This window comes from Camelus dromedarius, chromosome 26 (genome assembly GCF_036321535.1).
Source record: "Camelus dromedarius isolate mCamDro1 chromosome 26, mCamDro1.pat, whole genome shotgun sequence".
Taxonomy (NCBI): domain Eukaryota; kingdom Metazoa; phylum Chordata; class Mammalia; order Artiodactyla; family Camelidae; genus Camelus; species Camelus dromedarius.
Window position 1 is genome coordinate 16,938,988 of NC_087461.1, and position 26,167 is coordinate 16,965,154.

The 26,167-nt window shown below is 45.6% G+C and overlaps 1 protein-coding gene across 1 annotated transcript in view; it reads right to left on the bottom strand.

Annotated features, from left to right (window-relative positions):
- LOC135319384 (CUB and sushi domain-containing protein 2-like) overlaps nucleotides 1–26,167 on the bottom strand; it is a 104,788-nt gene that overhangs the window by 3,960 nt on the left and 74,661 nt on the right. The window lies entirely within an intron of this gene.

The following is a 26,167-nucleotide window of genomic DNA, read 5'->3' on the forward strand; positions in this document are numbered from 1 at the left end:
ACGCCAGGCACATGCAAGGTATTCAACGACAGTGATTCTCCGCAGAGGGGGTGGAAACCAGCAAGCCTCCCATCACAGAAACATGGGGGCTACTGCCCCCAAGCCACGGGTTACCCCTGACCTGGAGGCCTGCCTCATTTATGTCTCTTCTCCTGCTCCAGTTTCTTTTCCTGACCCTTCCTTTTCTGGCTGAGGTCCTCTGAGGCTCTGGGTAGACTGCCACAAATTTACAACAAATAATCGCCAATAGACAATATTTATTCACATACAGAGGGAAATAGATCCAACTCAAGCAGCAGAATGTGGATGTGTCTTATCATAGACTTTATGCTTTAAAAGGGACAGGTCTGCTGCTCTTACAGAAATGATAAGTGCTTATTATTTTTAAAAGATGAAAGCAAAAAATAAAAACCCAGTACAATGTAGAAATAATCATTCTTGACAGTTGACATACAAAGAGATGGAAGGATCAGTAGTTCGGATCATATTCAATCAAATAATTTCATACAAATGGGATTATATTGTACGTGCTTTTAAAATTAAAACACTTAGATTTTTTTCCTGCAAGTTAAGTGGAAAAAAAGAAACAGAGGTGCAAAGAAAGGAATTGTTGAACCTGAAATAATGTTTTTTGCACAAGAGAGTCATTTTTAAAAGATTCTTCTAATGTGAAAAAGATACAATAATGAAGCTTTCACTGAATACTTGGGAACATATTTTAGGAAAGAAGTTGTCCATTGCTGGGCATCCACACATGGTGGCCCCCACAGGTGATGTCATGGTGCACAAAGGTGGGGGAGTGGCCAGTCTCCTGTCCACCTTTCTCCTTTCTCCTCTACCTGAGGTTCATTTGCCTATCCCCACCCTAGCAGGGCTCTGGGAGGGAATTCAAGGTGTACCTTTACCTCCATTTAAAAAAATGTTTTTCTTTTGTTAAATTATTTTTTCGGGGGGTGAGCTAATTAGGTTTATCTTATTATTATATTTTTTTAGAGGAGGCACTGGTGAGTGAACCCAGGACCTCACACGTGCTAAGCATGCACTCTACCACCTGAGCTATACCCTCCCCTTCTTTACCTCCATTTTAAAGTAGCCTGGGTATCTGTGTAGCTCCTGGATTCATCTCCATACCTCCCATGGCTATATAATATCTGAGTGCCCAGATGTCCCCTGGAGGGCACGAGTATTGGGTTCAAACAAATTAAATCAGGTATTTGCTAACCCCACCATGAAAAGCCCTGTGCTCAGTGAAGCCCTGGCCCTTCCCACCATCCTAATCGTATAGGACTGATGTTAACTTAGAATAAATTCAAGGAAAAGAGAAGGCAAAGTAATCAAACTGTAAAATGAGTGACCAAGTAAGTTTCAAGATCATCTTCTCTTCAGGTATAAAAACACCCAGCAAAGGAGCCCCCCACCAGCCCATCTTCCTGGCCCCTCCTTCCCTGTATTTCTGTCTCCATCTCCCTCATTTTCTCACACAGGCCAAACATTTATGTGTAAAATAATGAAACCATACATGTTAGAAGAAGACAAACTATTTTCTAATCATCTTATGCTGGGGAAGGTCTTTCTAATCATGACATGTTTAGACAACTCCTTTGGCTTCTACCTGCCCATCATTCTTTCAGAGAATGGTCATTGCAGGGGGTTCTGACAGGTACCCCACCTGCTCACTAGCCAGAGCACTGGGCACATGAGCAATCATGACACGTACCTCATCTTTATGGACTGGTTCAAGGCATGGAGAAGAGGGAGGAGGATACATAACCCAAGCAGAGTCATTCTGAGTCCTTCCATGGGATATAATATACAGACTTCGAGAGTCTTTTATTGTTAGATTCTAAATCATTAGAACGTACGCTCGGGACTCCCAGCAGTCTTTTTTTACCACTTCACAGAGACTATCTGCTTTAGAGAAAATGATATCTCTTGTAGATCAAGACAAAGCTAAACAGTGAAAAGAGAAGAGAGATGGAGTCCTGATGAAATATCGTGGAGATTCTTAATCCACCCATGCAGTAAGATCTGCCTCTGCAGAGCCAGTTACATGAGCCAACATTCTTTCCTTCCTTCCTTCCTTCCTCCCTCCCTTCTTTTCTCTCTTCTTCTTTTTCTTTTCTTCTTTTCTTATTTCTTTTCATTCAGTCTAGTTTGATTGGGGTTCTGTCTCTTGAAATTGATGAAGTATTGATGAATACAGCATAAAACCCCAGAAAGTCTTGAAAATATTGAACGATTCAATTACATGAAAATTTAGAGCATGGATGTGGAGGAAAAGAAACTATCAAAAACATATAGATAAAAGTGCAAACTGGGAAGATTATGTAAATACATATGAGCTGAAGAGGTTTAATATTCATAATCTATAAAGAACACTTATAAATCAATATGAGAAAAGATAAACAAGGAAGGACAAAAAGAGCAAAGGATACAAAGACAGAAAGATGCTCTACCTAATAACAAAAAAATGAAAAATATGAAAACTCAATACACAAGGCTCATTTTTCACCTATCAGATTGGCAAACATCCAGAGTTGGCAAGGGTTAAGGAAAACAGACCCTGTAGTTATCAAAATGATAATAAGGAAATACCACAGATTACACACATACATTTGTGTGTGTAAATTAGACGAAATGGACCTGTTCTTTGAAAAGCACAAACTACCATAACTTTCCTAATATGAAATAGATCATTTGAACAGCCCTATAGCTATTAAGGAAATTGAATTAGTAATTTAAAAACTCCCCAAAAAGAAATAACCAGGCCCAGAAAGTTTCAATAGAGAATTCTTACAAAATGTATACAGAATTTACAGCAATTCTATACAACCTCTTCCAGAAAATAGAAGGGTCAGTAACAAACACATTTTATGATGCGAGTATTACCCACACCCAAACCAAAGACAGTACAAATAAAGAAAACTAAAGACCAATATCCTACAGAATGTAAACATAAATGCCTTAACAAAATATTAGCAAAGAGAATTCAGCAACACATAAAAATAATTATACACCATAACTAAGTGGGGTTTATTCCAAGCATGCAAGACTGGTTCAATATTTGAAAATAAGTCAATAGCCACCATATTAACAGGCCAAAAGTAGAAAAACCATATGACTGTATCAACTGATGCAGAAAAAGCAGTAGACAAAATTCAACAACCATTCCTGATTAAAAAAAAAAAAAAAGCTTTCATAAAACTAACAGAAGGAAACTCCCTGACTTGATAAAGAGCGTCTACAAAAAGTCTACAGCTAACATCACACTTGATGGCAAAAGACTGACTGAGATCAAGGCAAGGCTCTAACAGTCCAATTGGAAAATCGGCAAAAGACATGAAGAGACATTTCACTAAAGGGGACATCCAGGTGGCAAATAAGGACATGAGCACCATTCACCATTAGGGAAATGCAAATTAAGACCATGACGAGAGATTGCTACGTATCATTAGAACAGGTTAAAACAAAAAAATAGTGACAATACCAAAGGCTAGTGACAATGCAGAGCGGCTGGGTCTCTCGTAATTTGCTGGTAGAATGTAAAATGGTACAGACACCCTGGAAAATAGGCAGTTCCAAAAATATCACACATACACTAATCACATAACTCGGCAATCACACTCCTAGGCATTTATCCCAGAGAAATGAAAACCAATGTCCATACAAAAACCTGCACGTGATTGTTTGGGGCAGCTTTGTTTGCTTGTTTGTTTTTGTAATAGCCCCAAACTGGAAACAACCAAAATGTCCTATATCAGGGGAATAATTAAACCGACTGCAGTACATCCATGCCCCAGAATACTACTGAGCAATAAAAACGAATGGTCTTCTGATATGTATAACAACTGGGAGGGATCTCTAGGGCATTAGGCAGAGTGGGAAAAAAAAGCTTATCTCAAGAGATGACATACCAGATGATTCCATTTATATAACATTCTGGGAATGACAACTTTCAAGAGATGGGAAACAGATTAGTGGTTGCCCAGGGTTAGGGATGGGGAGGGGAAGGGGAGCGGGGTGACTATAACAGGGTAGCACGAGGGAGATCTTAGCAGTGATGGAACAGCTCTGCATCTTGATTGTACTGGCGGTGACATGAATCCACACGTGATAAAAATGACACAGAATTATGCAGACACATTGTGCCAACGTGTTTCCCGGCTTTGATGCTGTACTGTAGTTACGTGAGATGTGCCCATTGGGTATCGGGTACATGGAACATCTCTGTACTATCTTTGCAAATTCCTGTGAATCTCTTAATTGTTTCAAAATTAAAAGTATTTACAAATCATACATGTGGCTCACATTATATTTTTATTGGACAACACCTCGGTCATCCATTAGATCTGACCTAAACTCAGTCTACTTAGATTGAGCCTTGGTCCTTGGTGGGCCCCTCCCTTCAGCTGCCTCCTGTTCATTCTAATCCCTACATTACTCCCTCAAAAACACACACACCTGCATCCCTGGCTGGATCTTTCCAGGACCATAACCCTGGCCTCCAGATCACCACTCTTTGTGCGCTGGCTTCCCATCGACTTGCCCGTGCACCAGACATCCTTCTCCAGACCCAGAGAGTCATGTGTGCAGATGCCAGACTGGCAACCCCAATGGATCCCGGTATCAAAATACTAAGTTATCCTCAAAGGGGCCAGACCTCTATTTGGATCTGATCTTCAGGCTCCATCCCAGCTGGCCCTCATTTGTCTCTACCTCCAAGTGGGCCCAGTTCACAGCAGCTTCGACTTGCCTCTCACCCACGTGCACCAGAATTACGTCCCAGGTGCCCTTCCCAGATTCTCAGTCCGAGAAGAGGCTTTCCTTCAATAACACACAGCTTCGTGGAGGAAACTGACATCTCACCAAAGCTTCTCCCATGAAGTCGTCTCTGGGAGTGGCATTCTGCCCATTGAGTAGAACTTGTTGATTTGATTCCCCTAGCTAATCCCACGATATCTTTGAGGTTCCATTAAAGCTTCCCAGACCCGAGTTTCCTGGTACTATATTGACACAAGCTGTGAACAGCTAATGTACACTGTCAACAAACAATTACAGTTTTATCGCTTGCAATATATGGAATTGCAGCTTACTAGGCATTTTCTCTAATCAGATATTTACCACTGCTCTGCTATTTCCCAGGCTTGGTAGTTAAAATCTAGCATGGAAGAGGGGGCGGGAAAGCTTGCGTCTCCCCATCTGGATGCTTGACTCATCATTCCTTTGCCCTACTGCCGGCTCTTCCCTCACCCACTCCTTATCACAGAATCGATTTTAGACAAGCCGATGAGCCCACAAGTCAGAAGGAGTTATCATGTTGCATGTCGGAATAAGCAAATAAAATTTTCAGACTTTCCCATCTTTTACCTGACAAGTCTAAATGCTATATTGAAAGGAGTGAGGCATCCTTCAATAGTGCAATCCAGACCTATTAGAGAAATGGGGTAAAAGGAAGGCAAGAAAGGCCAGAGATGCCTATTACTGTTGGTTATCTCCCTGTTGACTCTGACACGTGCTGAGAGCAGCTTGTGCCAACAGGTGGCACAGCCACAGATGTAAGCTAATACTCTTCTTTCACTTTATCAAGGCTTCTTGTCTCTGCCACTTCCTCAAAAGTTTTCTCTTTGCTTTTGCCTCCCTGCCCAAAGTAACCAAGAGTCTTGGAAACTGGTGATGCCCATGACCCCAAACTTCGCTGTCCCAGTTCAGAATCCATCAATGGCTTCCGACTATCCTTAGAATTAAGGTCAAAACCCCTAAGGATGCCCATCAAACCTGCATGATCGGCCCCTGTCAGATTCTCTCCCCTACACCCTGCCTGGCACCAACTCCCCCAGGCTTGTTTGGTCAAGGGCAGGGGCAGTGGTCAACCCAAGTGCGGGCTATAATGGGTGCATTTCCTGTGCAGAACTTGAAAACCATAATAAAACAGACTTGAAATTTCCACTTCTTATTATCACAGGAGTCCACACTCCAAACAGTGTCAGTGATAAAATACTCTTTCCCGCCTCTCTCCCCGCCCACCGCCTTGGTACACAGCTGGCTTCAGTTCCTTCAATGTGCCAACCCTCCCCTCCTCCATCTTCAGGATCTTTGCACATGCTGTTTCCTTTTTAGAACACTGTCTCACATCCCCTCCACCTGCTTGTCTGGTTAACCCCTTCTCATTATTCAAATCTCACTGCAAACATTTCAACACTATTTTCAGAAAGATACGTTCCTGACCTCCCAGACTAGTCTATTTTGCATTCTCGAGGGTCCCTGTGTAAGTCACTGGTATCTCCAGCTTTCCTTCCAGACTCATGGTGGCATAGCCCCTCCTGACCCTTGCTGAGGACAGCCTGGCCATGGCATTGGCTTTGCCACGGATGTGTGGGTAGCAGCCAAGTGTTCTGTTTCAGGGAAGGAGTCTCAAGAAGACTGTATTCCTTTTGCTGAATTCCCCTTCCCTTTTCCCTGCTGCAGTGATACTGGGTCTCTGTCAACCGGGGTCTCTGGGTGACCCCTCTAAGCAGACAGCCCCTGCAAGCCATTTTTGAACATGCAGTATGGCAAGAAATAAGCTTTTCGTGAGCTAACTAATATTACTGTTAATAAGTGACTAAATTCGGGGGATTTTGACAAACACGTCACACCTGTGTATAACTACTACCCCAGAGAAGACAGAGAACGTTACCATCACCCCAAAAAGCTCCCCCGTGGTCCTTTCCCAGTCTGTCGCCTAACGCACCAGGGCAATTGCTCGTCTGATTTCTATCATTAGAGATTTGTTCTACCTGTTGCAGCTGGTGCTCCAGGCCTCAAGTGAAACCAGAGATCTAGTCAGCTCCAGGGGTATAATGACTGGGAGGGACAGAGACAGATTGTCTCTTGGGTCATGTGGCTCAAAGCTTTGCCCTTGCAGTACTTGGCCTGCCTTTCTCTCTGCCTCCGCTCACATCTCTCTTCCCCTTGTTCTCTCCCCTGCACCCATACTGGCCTCTACCTTTCTCTTGAATGTTCCATGTTTCTTCCTACCCCAGGGCCTTTGCATATGCTGCCCCCCCTGGGCTGCATGCACTGCTCTTCTGCTTAGCCACTGAGGCCATCACCACCTCACCCACCCATCTCCCACTAGCTTCTGGGGTCTCAGTTTGAATGTTACTTCCTCTGGGAAAGAATCTGGGGATCCCTGGCAAACATCCTCTGAGAAGAGAGTACTTCTCTTTTGCAATATTCATTCAAATCATAATGAATTGATTTTCTTATTGAATTACTTATGATGTAGCTGTCTTTCCTTCTTGATGGTAAGTCCCTCAAAGGTAAGGACTACCTTTAATTTCTTCTTTGTATCACTAGCATATATAAGATGGACTATTGTTAATGGACTGAATATATCCCCCAAAATTCGTATGTTGAAACCCAACACCCCCAGGGAATGTGATGGTATTAGGAAGTGGGGCCTCTGGAAAGTAATTAGGAATCAATGAGGCTGCGACGGTGGAGCCCTCTTCAATGGGATTACTGCCTTTACAAGAGTCTCGGAAAAGCTTGCTTCCTCTCTCTGCTCTCCACCATGTGAGGATACAAGGAGAAGGTGGCAGTCTGCAAACTGGAACATGGTTCTTACCAGATCCTCACCATCCTGGCACCCGAAATCTTAGCCTTTCAACCCCCAGAATGATGGGAAATAAATCTCTGTTGTTTATATAAGAAACCCAGACTATGGAATTTTTGTTATAGCAACCTGAGCTGATTAGACAAATACATATAGAATGAATGAATATTCAGCTACTAGAAAATGGACAGAAAAGGCTTGCCTGTTGTCCTTTGAAATGCCAGTTTACAGGGCTGGCCCTTGGCTGGCACCTGGAACATGGATTTCAGGAGGATCCCCACAATTCTCAGGACTGATAAGAGTGTCCTAAACTATTGGTACAAACATTGTGGTTTATACTGACCACCTGTCTCCCTCTGAGAGTCTGGAACTTTGGTACCTGCCAGGAGAGGGTGCCTATACAATCTGTCCCCAATTAAACCTCTGGGCACTGAGTCTCCAATGAGCTTCCCCAGGGGGCGACATTTCACATGTGCTGTCACAGTTCATTGCTGGGGGGGGAGTAAGCATGTTTCATGTGACTCCACTGGGAGAGGACACTTGGAAGCCTGTGCCTGGTTTCTGTCCCCAGACTTCACCCCATGCATGGTTTTCCTTTGCTGTTTTGCTCTGTACCCTTTCACTGTAATAAATTATAACCAGGAGAGCAAATGTGCTGAAACCTGTGAGTCCCCCTAGCCCATCATTGTAAGAGTGATCTTGGAGCCCCTAACACAGGGGTGACAAATGAAGACAATCAGATTCTTCTGGAAAGTACAAATACTAGCTTATACTCCAAAGGATATCCTAGGGTGTTCAGTGGTTAAACAGAAATGGGAAATGCTGGGTTCAACAAAGTTAAGCAAAGATTTTTCACAAACAAAACAAATAAAAAATAAGGTACTTGTGGAGGCTTTTAATAAGCTAAAAGTAAACTTCCCAGGCAGGAATGGATTATGTAACAATTCCCCAACATACTTGATCATAAACCCTTTTATTCTTATATGGACTGGGGTTCTGTGGAACCTTTTCTAGGAAATGATATGCTCAGAGTAGGCAGGTCACAGAACTTGAGCTGATTGCTCCATTGGGCCAGGAGGCTGCTGGGGATCCCAGTCTCAGAAGCCCTGAAACCAACCCAGAGGGACACCAAAAAGCTAAAGACATGGTTCCTGTGCTGCCCCAAGACCTCGAGCTCCTCATAAGAAATTCCCATTTCTGAGGGTGACCCGTGCATGTCTTCCTGGCAATCTTAAAGACCCCAACTAATATCGAATTACCCAGGCATAAACAGTAATACAACAAATTGGGCCTTTATTGAGTGGCTCTTATTTAAGGCTCTTAGCACATCAAACAGAGATATACACATATAAAAGAAAAAGACATGTCAATTGACCTTGGGAATAAAGGAGTAAATGTAAGCAGCATTTGTCACACTGACAGGCTTGGCAAATAGTGTTTTGATTTGCCAGCAGCCCCACTCCAGACAGGAGCTACTAGTTAGATACATAAACCATTAAGCTAAAAACAGAACTGTCATTACAGGTATCATCTAGTAATTTTCAGGTAATTGATGGACATTAGTCATAATCACACACAATACACAGACACACATACACACCCCTACAGACACATGTTCTCTCTAGTAATTCCCATTTGCATTTCATCAAGAGCTGCTAAAACTGGGAAACCTAGGAAACTTAGCCTTTCTGGGCTTTTAAGTCTAAATATCATAAGTGTTTTTACCCCCAGAGCATCCTATGGGCTGGGGTTCCATGAAACACTCTCAGGGAAATGAAATGCCCAGAGTGGGCAGGTCTCGGAAATCATGTTGCTGCTACGTTGGTTATAAGAGCACTGACACTGACACCCTTGGTCTCGGAAGCCCTGAGACCCACAACAACCAAAAATATGTAGAGATGGTTCTTCCGCTGCCCCAGGATCTTGGGATCCGCGTAACAAACCCCCATTTCTGAGAGTGACCTGGCATTAGCCAGGTAGCTGCTGAAAAACCCCAGCTTAAGTCCAAAGGATCTTCTTGCAAATGTCCCAGTCTATCCAGAAAACATGACTGGAATTACACAGCTCTGCTTTCAGATGCACGTGTCCATGTGTTTTTTGGAGGCCAGGAGACCTGTCCTACATATGGGTGGGTGGGAGCAATGCCAGGTCCCCAAATATCCATGTACCCTTTCTAGAGTCATAGTAGGCCCACCTGCTGAGGTCTAAAAATAGGGGAGCAGCACTGTATGCTCCAAATGCAAATCCTCTAGGCACACTTTGTCAACACCCAGGAGTACTTCCCGTGGAACTGCGCTTCTGGCTCTGCAGCAGGGAGTTCTAGGTACTCTTGCTTCCTGCTCTCTCTCAACAGTCCCCCAAACCCAGACCACGGAATACTATCCAGTGTTCTGTTAACAGGTTTGCCTGAGAACACGCGCCAATGATCTGGGGAAACGCTGCACGCAAAGTAGCACCATAGTTTCCAAACTGTGCACCATGGTAACCTAGAGGGGGTGCCTGCAGGGGTATTTTAAGAGCGCCGAGGAAGATTTTACATTTTCAGGGGAAGCTGTGATCAACCATATTTGCTGGACACACAAAGTATTAGCTCAAGGTAGCTTAAGTTTCAATGTGAAGCTACATTCCATTAAATGACATCATATCTTTGCAGACCTGAGTGTTTGGTGGTTGGTGTCATATAAAGTAGGTGCCTTGTGACAATCAGTAATGAACAAGATATGAGGGTGGGAGTGTCCAATCTGATTTCAAGGTTTGAAAAGCTGTGCAGAGCCCAACAAGTACACACATTCCATTCGTAAGTATCTGTGGTTATTTAAGGATGAAATAAAAAGTGAGTTTTTTTTCTTTCAACTTACGTTCACTATTTTTTCAAGAGCTACAAAATTGTTCGGATATATACACTTATTCAGCTAGTCGGATCCTACTACCTAATAAATGAAGCTGATTAGGTATTTCTTTTATCCACGGAGAACTATGGAAAAATTACTAAAGCACTTAGCACCTTAAACTAAGAAGTGTTGGGAACCTGCGCATTACTGCATTAAAGGCTCTGAGAAGTACTGCAGCAAGAAAAATAGCATTAGAGCCAGTTTGCCCCCCACTTCTCAGTTCAGCACACCCACGAACAGCCTCCTCTATGATGTCAGCTTGGGAAATCTAAGTGGATGGTACCCGCAATTTGCTCTATGATCTGATAGGTTCAAAAAAGAGACCAGAGTCTGATTATTCCCACTATTAACATTTAAAAATGATTTCTCCTCAATCATTCATTCAACAAATATTAATCGTGTGCCCTATTACTTATTATGTACTATGCTTCAGTCTGAGGATAGAAATTTACAAGACAGGGCCCTGGCCCTCAAGCAGTTCACCTCAGAAGGCGGCATTCACATTAATTTATCTGGAAATTCAGCCACTTCTCATCACCTTCATTACTGCCATCCTGGTTTAGGGCATCTCCATCTCTTACCCTGGGTATTGCAATAACCTCTTAATTGGTCTCCCTACTTCTCCTTTATCCTTATATAAACCATTCTCAACACAGCAGCTAGCATGATTATTTTAAGTCAGACTGCATCACTTATCTGCTTAGAACCCTTCTAAAGGTGTCCCAGTTGATTTCACAACAACGCTAAAGGCCCTGGGCAATCCTCTGACACCACTGCCCACTCCCACTCCGTTCTCTCTCTCTCTCTATCACCAACGCATCTCCCCTTGCTCACTCCCTCCAGTTGTGATGAACACACCTGGCAAGTTTCTGCCTCAGGGCCTTTGCACTTGCTGTTCTTGCAGCCTTCCCCAGCTACCCCATCTCTTCCCAGACATGTCCATGGCTGGTTCCCTCCTCTTCTTCAGGTTTTTGCTCACATATCACTTTTACACTGAGGGTTTAAATGAACACTCCATTTAAAATTGCCACCCTCCCCACCACCAATTCGTGGCTTCTGATCTCTGACCCACATTTCCTCCCTAACACTTATCACCATCTGACACACTATGTATTTGATCAATCCCTATTTATTAAGTCTACCTTTCCGTGCTAGATGTAAATTCCACCAGGGCAGGGATTTTTATCTATTTGACTCCGGTTTATAGCCAGCACTCGAGAACAGTGCCAGGTACACAGCAGGCATTCATAGCCAATTATGTTATTGCTGAAGACACAGTGATTATGCAGTGATAGAGACATGACCAGGGATTGTGACATCACCAGCCTGAGCTGATTGGAAAAGATCAATTATTAGCCGATCATCCAAAGGGCGTGGAGGGTAGAGGGAGGACGGGGGGAGGGAGTCATTTCAAGCAAAGGGGACGGCATGAGTGGAGGAAAGACAGAACCCAACTTTACACGTAATTTATGAAATTGTTCTCCAACCAAAGACAGAAAAACAAATGGAGACAACCAGCTGTTCATCTTTCACATGTTTGCCATGACTGCTTAATTACCAGTCTCCCCAAGAGGGGATTTTTCTGGAGGCTGCTCTGCCTTCCAGCAGGTGCAGACTTATTTGCTTCCACAGGATCCTGGAAGCCCCTGACCCAGCTCAGTCTTCCACGACAGAGGCTGAAGCATCCATCACAGTGGGTCAAGAGGGGTTGCTGGGATGGAAATGCGAAAGGGGGCTTCGAGGAAGAGGGGCCATCACATTCCAGAGGCTGCCTCTGCATCCACCTCCCCCATATCGGGCCAGTGACATCCCCTGTTTGGGAAGGGTAGCCATCCTCTTTCGGTCAAGGCTGCCTTTAAAGTCTGAATCACCTCAAGAGGGTCCATGGAGCAGCTGAGACCTCCCTAGGGTATCAGATGGGGCCACCCTAGTGTTGGCAATACCTGGAAGACCTTTGCATTTTCTGCTCCTCACGTACCAGGGAGACCAACGTAATACCCGTTGTCCCAATAGGAGTGAGTGGTCAGCAGCATCTCTCTCTGGAGAGTCTCCGTCTTGAGGACTCGTGCCCGCTTAGCCTCTGCAGAAGCCGCCCTGCGAAGGGAGCAGGTGGGGCCTCTGTGAGGTCTGGGGGGGGGGCTCAAGATGCTGAAAATATCTGCAAGAGGGTAGGGGAGCTGTACTAAAAGAGTGGGATGGCCCCCCCGACCTGCTCCTGCACCCCCATGCCCTCCCTTTCGGCTACCAGAGCCTGTTCTGAGGAGCCAGGTCTGAGGAGTCCAGGTGTCCATATTAGAGACAGAACTTACAGTGTGCAGCCCCTGTGCCCAGCTGAATGACAACTACCATTGTCACCAGCTGCTGCACACCCACCTCCAAGTAGATACTGGATGTGAAGCCAAGGCACTCAGACCCTATCCTTGTGACCTGGCCAGTAACGCCTTTGGACTTGGGTGGAGGGCAGGGCCAGGACAAGGACACCCAGGGTACTGGACACCGTGTCTGTTTTCCCAGGTGACCAGGGATGGTAACCGTGAACAGCAGAGGGTCAACCTGAATAATCATATTGAAACAAGAAAGATGTGTGCTTGGCGTTAAAGAACCCTTCCCTGCGCCCTCACCTGGGGACTTGGGAGGAAGAAGCCACAGGGGCAGTGAGACAGTTTGGTCACCTGGGATTCTTTTGCAGGGACTTTGGGGAATCTCTCAGGCTCTGTCTCCCAGGGTCTGCATGATTCTCTAAGTCCCCGTGGCTTCCAGGCCCCCATGGTGCACAACTCCAATGGGCAGTATTCACACCGTAGTCCATGGCCCTGGATTCAGAACTGTAGCCTTATCTCTGATTCCTGTCTCTTTGCCTGGAGCCTCAGCCTTAGTCAACTGTCAGCTTGAATTTGGAACTGGGTTTCATCCCCTGGGTGTCATCTTTTTGATCATCTCTGGTGCCAAACTTTGCAAAGCAGAGACTGATCCAGAGCAATCCCTTAATCCCCAAGATCCTGCCCAAGTCTACAGAGAATGAGAGGACACAAAGGAAGACATGGAAACCTGGAGATAGCGCCAGGATTTAAGGGACTGTTGTGTGAAAGTGATGGAGGTACCATGTCCATGGAGGGGTTCCCATTGGTCACACCTCCCATCTAATCACACCCTGTCATCATCCTCCATCAGTCACTTGCTCTATTTCCTCATGACCCTGAATGGCTTCTTGATAAGTATTTCTTTGTGAATTGCCTATCCCCCTCTGCTTGAATGTAAGCTCCATGCAGAGCAAGGACGTGGTTCATCTTGGTTACCTTTGTGTGTTCAGGGCCCAGCATGGTGCCTGACACACAGGAGATACTCAAGAAACATGTGTGAAATGGAATGAACGGGTGAGGAGTTAGTGGTGTCAGAGAAGCTGGTAAAAGAAAATGTTTTAAGAAGAACAAGGTCAATGGCAGCAGACACCATTGAGGGGTCTGGTGAGGGAGGGTCAGAGGGTTGACGGATGTGGCAATTAGGACAGTAGTGACTTTTCCCAGAGCCATATGGTGGAGCAATCAGACTGAAACTGGGCTACAGTGGGGAAACCGTTAGCAGGAAGACAGGAAGTAGAGACACTGAGTCTACATGGCTTTCTCAAAAAGTGGCGTTGAAAGGAAGAGGGTCAATCAGAAGCTGCTTTTAAACAAAAGCCTTGTTTGCCCCTAATCAGAAAATGCTCATTTCTACCTCCCTCTCCTGCACATCCCTTCCTGTGGCTCCTCTCAGGGCACATACCATTAATCATCTCTCATTACTTTATTGTTTAATAGAATAAGCAAGTTCATGGGCGTTTGTTTCAGTCTAATATTCATTCTCTTGGCAGGATAATAATTGATACCTTAAGTGACCTCATTAATCAGCAGGGACAATTAGAATGATGTAAGTGGAGGACAATTTGCTGTGTCGCCTGTCTAGGAAAGACTGAAAGGTCCCCACTAGCTCTAGGTCAGAATGGGACACTTCCATGGGTGACTGCATCCTCATTAGTCCACCTTCTTGTGCCCTTTTGAGCAAAGTAGAGACAAGAAATCTCCAAGGAAGGTTAAAATTTAGTGGCATATGTAGGGTCACAATGGCTCCCTTTTCGTCACTGGGCTCTGCCACCCTTGAAGCCTTCTTCCTGTCTTTCTTCCTTGGGGAAAATATGTCTGCATTGCTCTACAGATTTCTGAAAAGGCCAATGAAAATATAGCTTTAGTAGATGTACTTCATAAAATGTGGCAAGAAACCATGCCATTTGCAATCCCCATCAAATTACCCAGGACATATTTCACAGAACTAGAACAAATTATAGTAAAATTTATATAGAACCATCAAAGACCTAGAATTACCAAAGCATTACTGAAGAGAAAGAAAGAGTCTGGAGGAATAACTCTCCCAGACTTCAGACAATACTATAGAGCTACAGTCATCAAGACAGCATGGTATTGGTACAAAAACAGACATATAGACCAATGGAACAGAATAGAGAGCCCAGAAATGAACCCACAAACTTTTGGTCAACTAATTTTCAACAAAGGAGGCAAGAATATACAATGGAATAAAGACAGTCTCTTCAGCAAATGGTGTTGGGAAAACTGGACAGCAGCATGTAAAACATTGAAGCTAGAACACTCCCTTACACCATACACAAAAATCAACTCAAAATGGATCAAAGACTTAAACATAAGACAAGACACAATAAACCTCCTAGAGATCAAGGGAGTGACTTAGGTAGATGAAGAGAAGAGGTGTTGAAAAAGAATGGAGCCAAAGTATTAGAAACAGCATCAATGTGCATATTAAAATCACCAAGAATTAAGGCAGGAGCATTGGAGATACTGACAACGAGCCAGAAGTTAAAATCAAGAAATGAAAGTAGCCTTGGTCGACTTCAAATTTTATTGCACTGAGATCTTAAGAGGAGCTTTTAAGATTACTAGCCTTTGAAGTTCACTGAGGTTTTCTATGTGGCCAAACTTGTTTCATATTTGGAAATGCTCCATGGGCATAAGATAATATGAATTCCCTACTAGGAAAATACAAAATTATATTTATAATTACGTTTCATTAGGTTGTTCTCAGTGAATATGGAGAGGTCAATTAGGAGGCCATTGTATAGACAAAAGATGGTGGCTTGGATGAGGCTGGCAGCAGCAGAGATAAAAGGAACAGGACAGAGTGAGAAATAGCTAGGAAATCAAATTACTAATGATGAATTGCATATAGCATATAACAGAAAGAAATGACAAGGATGCCTTCTAGGATTCTATACAAAATGTGGATGATGATCTAGCAGTATCATTAAGAACATAGACTTGACAGAAAACAAACTTATTGTTACCAGCTGGGACAGGGGGTGGGGAGGGATGAATTGGGAGTTTGGGATTTGTAGATACTACTGTATATGAGATAGATAAATAGCAAGGTCCTAATGCATGGCACAGGGAAATATACTCAATACCTTGTAATGGCCTATAATGAAAAGGAATATGTAGGTATAAATGAATCACTATGCTGTAGACCAGAAATTAACACAACATTGTAAATTGACTATACTTCAATTGAAAAAAAAACAAAACAAAACACAGATTTGAGAAGTCAGGACACCTTTGCTCAGAGTTAGCCTTACTTACATGGTATGTGATAGCCACGAGTTATTCGACCTCTCAATTTTCTCAGCATGAAAAGATAATATGTGAGGTTCTTATGAGGATTAAATGAGTTGATGAATGTAAGGCACTTATTTAGACCTAATGGTGCTGAGCTCTCAGTGAGTGTGAGCTATTCTTAGCCTTTGTTGATAGGAAACATTCAAAGATGACCCAGTTTGAAAGGCGAGTGAACGAGCTGAGTTTTGTACATTTCAAAGATGCATTTGAGGCATTCACATGCAGGTGTGAGGTAAGTGAGCAGTTGGATATTCAGGTCTGGAACTCAGGAAAAATATCTGGGCTAGAGATACAATTTAGTGAGTCATTTGTGTATAGGTGGTAACTGTATACAGAAACCATAAGAGTAGATAAGAGTGCCTGGAAAAAAAATAGGAGAGAGACTGATTCTCTTTTTTGAATTGAGATAACATTTACAGCATAAAATTCACCATTTTAGTGTAGAATTTAGTGACTTCCAGTACATTCACAATGTTTAAATTTGAACATTTTCATCACGCAACAAAGAAACTCTGTATCAAGCAGTAACTCCCCAACTTTAACATCTCCCTAGTCCCTGGCAACTAATAATCCATCTCTATGGCTCACTTATTCTAGACATTTCACATAATTCCAATCAAAATGTTAATGTGATTGGTGTCTGGCTCCTTTCAATTGGCATGGTTTTCAAGGTTGATCCATGTTGTACCATGTATTTTTTGAGAAAAAAACTGGGTAGTCACCTCTCTGCCTTGGCAGAGTTCCAAGTTAAGCAAAATAAAGGCAAGCCCTTTGCACTAGTCCTTCAGGGAACCACCAGACACGTCAAAATAAACTACCACAATAATTTGAGAACAAAATCCAATCTGCTCCCTCTGTGACCAAGAACCTACACTAGAAATGCAGATTGTTGTCTTCAAAACTGCCACTGAGCTGGGGATGAGAAAACGGGACCAGGACAAGTTTAAACGACACAAATTTTTCTACTGAGATTCAATCACCTTTTTCTTGATTAAGTGTTTTCCTAGTTATTTCAAATGTTTGACTTGTTTCCATAGTTCACATAAATTTGATTCTGACAGGTTGTGCTAATTTATTTGCTGTTTATATGAAGGGATGGGTCCTTGGGAGTTCTGTATTCACCATTTTTGCTGATTCACCTCCAAGGGACTGATTCTTGAAGAACATCAACATCTGGTAGTGAAGATGAGTCTGTAACAAGGAATGAGAGGAGCTGTCAGAGAAGAAGCAAACAAGAAATGTGATATACTACAGAAGCCAAGAGACAATGGTAATGCAGAGAGTAGCAGCTATCAGTGTCAAATATTCTGAGATCAAGTAAGAAAAAGACCGAAAAATGTTCACTGGACACAGGTACACAGAAGTCATTTGTGACCTTAAGACTATTTTCCAATGGGGCGCTACTGGTATTTTGAGTAGGACAATTCTTAAATGTGAGGGACTGTCCTACACATTGCAGTGTGTTAGGCAACTCTGACAACTAAACACCAAAAGCACCCCTGCCCCCCCAAGTCATAACCAAATGTATACAAGTGAAAACCAAAAACCAAAAAACAACTGCCCCAGGAATCCTGCTCCTGGGCTTATATCCAGAAGGAACCCTACTTCAAAATGACACCTGCACCCCAATGTTCATAGCAGCACTATTTACAATAGCCAAGACATGGAAACAGCCTAAATGTCCATCAACAGATGACTGGATAAAGAAGATGTGGTATATTTATACAATGGAACACTATTCAGCCATAAAAACCAACAACATAAAGCCATTTGCAGCAACATAGATGTTCCTGGAGAATGTCATTCTATGTGAAGTAAGCCAGAAAGAGAAAGAAAAATACCATATGAGATTGCTCATATGTGGAATCTAAAAAAAAACAAAAACAAAAACAAAAACAAAGCATAAATACAAAACAGAAATAGACTCACAGACATAGAATATAAACTTGTGGTTGCCAAGTGGGCAGGGGTCGGGAAGAGATAGACTGGGATTTCAAAATTGTAGAATAGATAAACAAGATTATACTGTATAGCACAGGGAAATATATACAAGATCTTATGGTAGCTCATAGAGAAAAAAATGTGACAATGAATATATGCATGTTCATGTATAACTGAAAAATTGTGCTGTACACTGGAATTTGACACAACATTGTAAAATGAATTATAAATCAGTAAAAAAAGTTAAAAAAAAAAAAAAAAGAAACCATGCCATTTCAAGGCAACCTCTGGTGAATCTTGTTCAAGTGGAATTCTCTCTCCAAGTGCATCCTCATCACATTCATTCCCTTTTGAAAAGAGTTACCAGGTGGTAAAATCAGGAAAAGGTGACAGGTGTAGGGTACCCTGGTTTCAACAAGGCATAAACACACAAGAAGAGGAAAGGTGGGCTAGACAGCATCATAATAATACAAGTCCTTAACTGGCTCAATGATCATGCCTAGATGTCAACTGGGAGCAGGGCTGTCCTGCCCTGTCCACTATGATCTTTAAATAAAGTCCTTATTTTGGAATAATTTGAGGTTTACAGAAAAGTTGCAAAGACAGTACAGAGAGTTCCCATGTATCTTTCATCCAATTTCTCCTAATGTTGACATCTTCCATAACTATGGAATTGACCAAAATAAAGGGATGAACAGATGACTTACTGAGTCAATATAGGTAAAATGTTTGTCATGGTGCTTAGCACATTGTAAGTGCTCAATAGCTATTTTATAATTATTTCTATCAAAGTTTTTAGCACCTGGTAGCTATAGTCACCTGGATCAGGTTTCCACAAAAGTAGGACCTGGGTTAAGGATTTGGGTGCAAGTGAGTTTATTTGTGAGTTAATCCTAGGAAGCACAGTGAGGGAGACGGGAAGTGACTTGGAAAAGAAACGCATCCTATAAGAGGGTCCTAGTCAAACAAGGTGCCATTGTGAATCCCACTGGGGGATGCTGGGAGTAGGTGCAGAACAGGCAACTCAGTAGTCACTCTATTGAAGGGGGAGGAAGTTGGGATATTGATCCACCATCTACCTTCCTTTGTTAGTTGTTGGTTGCTCCCAAGGACATTAGCTCCAACCAGTGACCTATGGTCAGGACATCTACTGTGTCCGCTGGGTCTCCCTCCACTCCCATTTGATAGTTGAGCACATGATCTAGGTAGAGAGTGAAGGGGCAAATGTCCAACAGGACTTCTGACTGTGCCCCTGGTCGCCTGGCTCCTGCTCTCCCCAAGTCTGTCAAGAGCCACTGGCCCCTGCCTGTCTCTCCCCCTGACTCCATCCTGATCACAGCTTCCCAAGGGCTGGCACCGCAGAGATGTAACAGCCCTGAAAACTGATCACAGTAACCAGCCAGTAAGCCACACCATCCTCAGCATCAGGCTGATGACTTAGCAGAAAGCATCCCTTCTCCCTCTGAGACCCCCTCAACCCAGGGCGTCCCTCACCAGTCCCATTCTGACATTTTTTTCTGCAGCGTTAGTAGCAGTGGCTCCAGTCTCTGGCAGGACCCACTGGCATACAGCACATTATGGTGATTTGTGGCCGGGTCCCCACCCCCTCCCAGCAGGTGGCTCAGAGGCTGGGCCTGAGAGACATGGGCTGGGAGAGAATCCAGCTGCCTGCTCCTGCCCTCCGCCCCTCCCCACCTCCTCTTCCTGGCTGCCGGCTTCTCATTACTCCCTTCCACAACCCCCTGGCTTGTTTGTCCCTGGTGCCTGGTAATTAGGCTGTGTTTATTAAACCATGGGCTCTGGCTCTGCTCACGAACTCTGCTTACCGTAGATTTTCCTGCGAGGACTGCAGAGATCGTAAAAACAACAACCCACCTTGTCTCTCTGGCTTATTTACTAACTTGGCCATAAATAATCAGGGCGATTTGCATATTACTACTTGGCTTTTTATAGCACCACACATCTGAGCACTGGCAGGCAAGCTGGGGGCGGGGGGCAAGGAGGTGAGCCATGCTCTAGACTGGCAGTGACATTGGCCAGAGAGGTTTCTGATGTCCTCCTTTTAGTCGGAGTGTCTGGCAGGCTTGGCTTCTCCTGGCCTGAGAACAGAGGGGGAACCAGTGTTGGGGTGGTGGAGGGGTAGGAAGGGGAGCTGGGCGTAGCCACCTGATCAGGGGCGGAGGTGGGCACGGCTGTAGCAGGAGGTGGTAACTCCAATATGCCCGTTTGCAAAGGATGGTCTTTGTGCCAGGAGAGCAGAATGGCCCATCTCCCCAGGGCCCTCCATCAAATAGGAGCTCATCCGAGTGGAGGGCTCAAATACTTGAATCAAACCCAGGCTCTGCCATCTACTCCCTGTGTGACCCTAGGCAGGTCACTTCTCTCTGATCCTTGCTTCTCACCTGCGAAATGGAGAGGATGATGGCACCTACTTCAGATGATCTTCGTGATGACTCAGTGAGTTAATACAGGGAAGGTGCTGAGCAGGATACTAGCATAGAGTAAGGGGTCAAGATGATGATGATGATGATGATGATGATGATGATGATGGTGATGGTGATGATGGTGATGGTGATGGTGATGGTGATGATGATGATGATGATATAAAAACAAATCCTCTACATCCCTACAGCTATCAAACACATCTCATCTGCGTGAGGTCACACATCCATCCCTCCGTCCCCCCGCCATGCTGGACCATGGAACATCTTCATACCTTCACCTCTGGGCTGCCAGAGGTGGACCCCTTGGGTTTCACCACAACTGTGAGATGGAGAAGAAAGGGAAAGAAGAAAGACAGGAAGCAAGGGTGCCAGCATCTGAGGGTGAGGACCAGGACCGGAAGGCCCAACGGACGTGATGCCTCGGAGGGCAAGGAGTGTGAGCTGTGCAAAGACCCCAGGGTGAGGTGCAGGTTTGTGAACATCTGCAAAGAGGATGTGCAGGTAGGGGCTGCAGGGCTCAGAAACCAGCCTTTAGGAGATGACACAGGCCTGGACAAAGAGAACAGAGTTTTCCTGGGGAGCCATTTAGAAGTGGAGGGAGGAGAGAGTGAGGGCATTGGGGAAGGGTGGGGCTGATAGAAGTTTGAGAGAGGGATTTTTTTTTATTTGCCTTTGAAGAATGGTAATAATGAAGCCAAGGCTGAAGTGAAGGAGCAGGAATGCAGCAAATGAGAGATGCAGAGAGATAGACAGTCAGTGGGGAACAGTGGGGAGAGCCAGGGAGAAGGGTGGCCTCAAAGAAAGAGGGACCGATAGGAACCTGACAGGTCTCTGAAGCAGAGAGGCCTCTAAGAGGACCTCAGTAAAATGAGAAGTGAGGCCTTCTAGTCACGTAACATGTGGGGCCCTGTAAAAATTAAAATGCAGGTCCTGGTTCAAAAATTATTAGGAATTTCAAGACAGTTGAACCAAGAGTGGGCCCTTTCCAAGCACAAGACCCTATGTGACAGCCCAGGTCCCACATCAGGAAGATGCAGTGGGATGTCAGGAGATCAGAGGAGGTTTGGAGAGGCCAGCAAAGACTTGTGATACTGGAGGCAGGATGAGGATAACTGGGATGGTCTAGACCGCAGGGAGGACCCAGGTAGCCAGGGCAAGGCTGAAGTGGAGGTGCCCAGCACACATCTGCGGCCCCAGGGACCCCAGAGGCAGATGGTGGGAGTTATCCGGGAACTGTTCATCCTCAACGTGGTCGGCAGGACAGAGTGCTTATTTCTTGTAAACTCTGAACCTCATCTCTCAAGATCCATCCAAGCATGCCTGGCATGGTCCCTCCTGCCAGCCACTGCTCACACTGCACCCCCTCCTCTCTCTTGTCCTGTCCTTCCACCTTCATCAGATTGATTCTTCAAAACCCAGCGTGGGCCCGTCTTCAAAGATAAGACAATGCCTTGTGACAGCGCTCAGGCCATCAGTGGTGCTGTAACCCTTTCCAGCCTGTGAGCGCTCATGGGAGGTGGGGTGGAGGTGGGGCATTCTGCCACTCACCCCTGTCTGCCCCGGCAACACTGAGCTTCGGGGAGTTCATGGCTGGTAGGATGAGGGGCAGGGGGACCCCAGAAAGGCTGGACTCTTCCCATCTGTCTAGGACAAAGTAAATGGGGGAGGGGGGAAGAAAGTAGTTATAAAATAAGATGTACAGTATGATCTAGTTTTGGTAAACACAACGTGTAAGTGTATGGGGTGTAAGTTTTGGGGTGGCAATATTACAGCTGATTTTTCTAAAAGTCTCCTTTCTCATAGTCTGCATTTTCCAAGTTTTCTATAATTAGACTCTGTTTATCTAATGAAAGGATATGGATCAAATAAAAGGAAGGGGAAGGACTCAGAGGCCGAGGATGGGGAGGCCCTGGAGGAGGAGAGGTGGGAAGGCAGGGAGGGAGCCCAGAAGGGTGGCAGCTCTCCCCTGCTCCCCTGGGTACCGCTCCACCCCCGGGGGGCCTGGAATTCCTCCTCTGAAGCCAGGCTGCTCAGCTCTAGGGCAGCAAATGGAGGATTTGTGCAAGTCATGGGGCTCCCTGCTTCTATTTTTTCCTTCTCTCCTCCACTTTGTATTTTGTAAGACTCTAATTTTAAACTCTCCAGATGCCATAGTTTTGATCTTTTCAATTGACTCCTTGCGGAAATGGAGTAACAGAAGCACCGTGCGTCTTGTTAATGGGACAAGATACGGAAGCTGTGAAGGCTTGGGAAGTAGTCACTGTTCCGTCCCCCTCTCAGTCTGCCCTTACCTTCGTGCCCCCACCCCACCCCTGCTTCTTCCTCGAAGCTGAGATGCACAAGGGCCCCACCCACGTGCATCCCCAGGGACAGAAAAGCTGGCTTCTTGCTGCAGTTGCAGGCAGCTACTTGCACAAGAGACCATTACCTACAGGTACGGATGAGACCTTGGGACAGACGGGGAGCTCACCCCTAACCCGTAGAGCAGTGAGCCTCAGGCAGGAGCAATATTCCCCCCACTCTAGGGACACCTGGCAATGCCTGAAGACATTTTTTGGTTTCTCTAATGGAGGTGAGGTTGCTACTAGCAAGCCAGGGATGCTGCTAATATCTTACCACGTAGAGGACGGCCCCCCAAAAAGGAAGAATTTCCCAGCCCCAAATGTCCGTGGGGCCGCAGTGGAGGAAGGCTCCCTGCAAGCCCTTTCATGGGAACCTCCTCCTTCTGGCCTCTGTCTCTGCCCCGTCCTTGGGTCACCCAGACACGCATAAAGGCTCTCACAGCAGAAGACAATGCCCTGGCTTCGCCCAGCTTCTCCCAGGCACCAAGGGCCATCGCTCACATTTTCTGCGCCATCTTACTGTTAAGAGTGGGCTCAGGGGCCCAGCTGCCTGAATTCAACTCCCAGTACCACCACTTAGGAGTCACTTAATGTCCCTGTGCCCCAGCTTCCTCATCTGTAAAATGGGGACACCCACTTCATAGGGTTGTCATAAGACTTACTATATGCAGGTGCAGCATGCTTACAGCACCACCTGCTCCACAGCAAACGCTCAGTAAAGAGCGGCTAATGGTGTGAAACTGATCACTGAGCACCGTAACTCACCACAACTACACGGCATCCCCACCACACACACACACACACACACACACATACACACACACACACAGGAGCACACACTCTGGTTCTGGTTCCCAAAGACCTCCTGGAGGCCTTAGAGTCTGTGACTACAATTGCCATCCATGTGCAGAGCCCGACAGGTCAGAATCCCCACTTTCCCAATAGGAGACTGTCGGCTCAGCTGGGTGAGGGGCTTGCCCCAAGCCTCTCCGCATCTGGGTATGGGATTCCCGCAGCCGGGATGAGACAAGACCTCCTTCTGGAGAATATGCTGGTCTCCCCTTCAGTGGGGAGTCAAGCAGGACAGATGTGGCTCTTAGGACCCTCGACTCCCAACCTTGATGACTCTGAAATCAATCAGAGCACCTTCTAGCATGGTCTTTGACCTCACCAGGACCCAGGAGCTGGCAACAGCTCAGGACTTGACCTCGCAAGTACCCACCAGGCCATCCCAGACGCTGCAACGGCATTTTCAGGCAGACAATGGACCCGGGATAAAAATAAACTGTAAAGCCTTCAGTTATTTTTATTACCAAGTAACACATGTCCCTGGCATCTATCGGGGTGTCCATGGCACTCATGTCTGGTAACAAAAGAGTGGCCTGTACATTCTGACATTGTCCCTTTAATGTGGATGCTTTAAAATGGCCAAGCCAGGAAGTCCTGCTGGGGCCATGTTTCAGGATATACATTTGAGCTTGCCTGAGACAGCAGTGTGGAAGACAGGGGACGCAGAAGACAGGAAAGGTGGTGGAGAGGCCAGAGGGAGGGGCAGTGGGGGAAGGACCATGAGCATGAGAACAGAGAATCAGGACCCGACCCAGAGGGTGGGGCAGCGGGCAGGGTGGGGGACAGCCAAGGGCAACCTCCAAATCTCTGCCTTTGGACTTGGCTCCACTGTGGCCAGTCCTGCTTGATGGCCCCCAGCCCCATGCTTGCTTCTGCTGGTCTTTAAGACCCTTCTCTGACTCCACAACTGACAGCCACTGAAGAAGCAAAGCAACAAACCTAGATGCAGAAACCACCGCCCTAACCCTAATCTGTGAGAGGACCCTCCTCCCCTCCACTGCCCCGAAGCCCTCCCCTTCCCCACGGCCTCCCTCTCTCCTTCCGCCCTCAAGACTTTCTGTCCCTTGAGAATGTCTTCTGGATTTCCTGGAACAAACTTCCTCCTCCCTCCCATGCCCAGTTCTGCCTTGGGGCCTCCTGACTCTGCCCTCCTTCCCCTCAACCCCTGCCCCTGCTGTCTTCTGCTCTCAAAGATGGGGGATCCCTGCAGGATGCGCACAGAACCCATCAGGCCTGGGCTGGGGTCAAACTATCCAAGAGGCATCCGTTAGAAATCACTCCTCAAATCTCCATTTCTCTCCTGCAGTCTCAGTCAGCGTGGGTTCAAGGGCACCGCCCAGCCCTCTGCAGGGTGGCTGTGGGGCGTACAGGGCACTGGCTTTGGAGTCAGCAGACCTGGGTTTAAGTCCATCTCTGGCGCTTACCAGCTGCTTGAGTTTGAGAGACTAACTTGGCCTCTCTAAATCTCAGTTTTCTTTCCTGCATAATGAGGTGATTATTCCTCCTGGAATTACTATGAAGAATAAATGAGATAATTCCCAGAAAGCCTGTAGCACTGTGCCCAAAACATAGCAAATGCTCACAAATACACATTTCTGTTATGATTATTGCAATTCATGTGAACAGCCCCTAAAGCAGGAGTTCTGAACCTGGGGCTCAAAGATGGGTCTCGAGCGGTTTATCTGTCCGTCCACTGAAATGAAATGCACATCGTCAATGACTGTGCGTGTTTTTGCAGGGAGAGGAGAGTCCATTACTGTCATCAGGAGTTCAGAGGGGTCCATGCTCCCCATCCTGCCAAACTGGGAACTTAGGACAATATTGCATAGTGGTAAAGACTATGAGCTCTGAAGTCTGACCACCCGGGGCCAAATCCTGGCTCTGCAACTTACTAGCGACATGACCCTACTCCATTACTCCTCAGTCCAATTTCTGTCCACAATGTGGGGATGATAACAACACCTACCTCACCCACCTGCTGAGAGCCCTGAATGACATGCTGCCAGCCAAGCTTGGAAGAATGCCAGACACATCATGTCCATGGTGTGTGTGTGTGTGTGTTTTATACAAAATCACATATATATACAAATAACATGCATATAAATAATTATATATACATAACCGTATGTGTTATTTTTCAGTATCTGGAACCACTGTCCCAAAGCCTGCTTTTGATGTTCCCTGCCCCCTCCTTGCTTGTTCCCCCTACTGCTTCTCACTTTCTGCCTTGAAATTACCTCTCCCTCATCATCCCCTGCTCGTTGGCATCATAAAATACCCTTTACATAGGCAGAGGGAAGGGGCAGAGGATGGAAGGGAGGGAGAGGAATCAGAATTAGGGTTTCAGCAACCATTCTGGTGGAGTGGGAAGCCCAGTGAAGCTGGAGGCACAAGGCCTTGGGGGCTGGCCGGGACCTGGCGACCC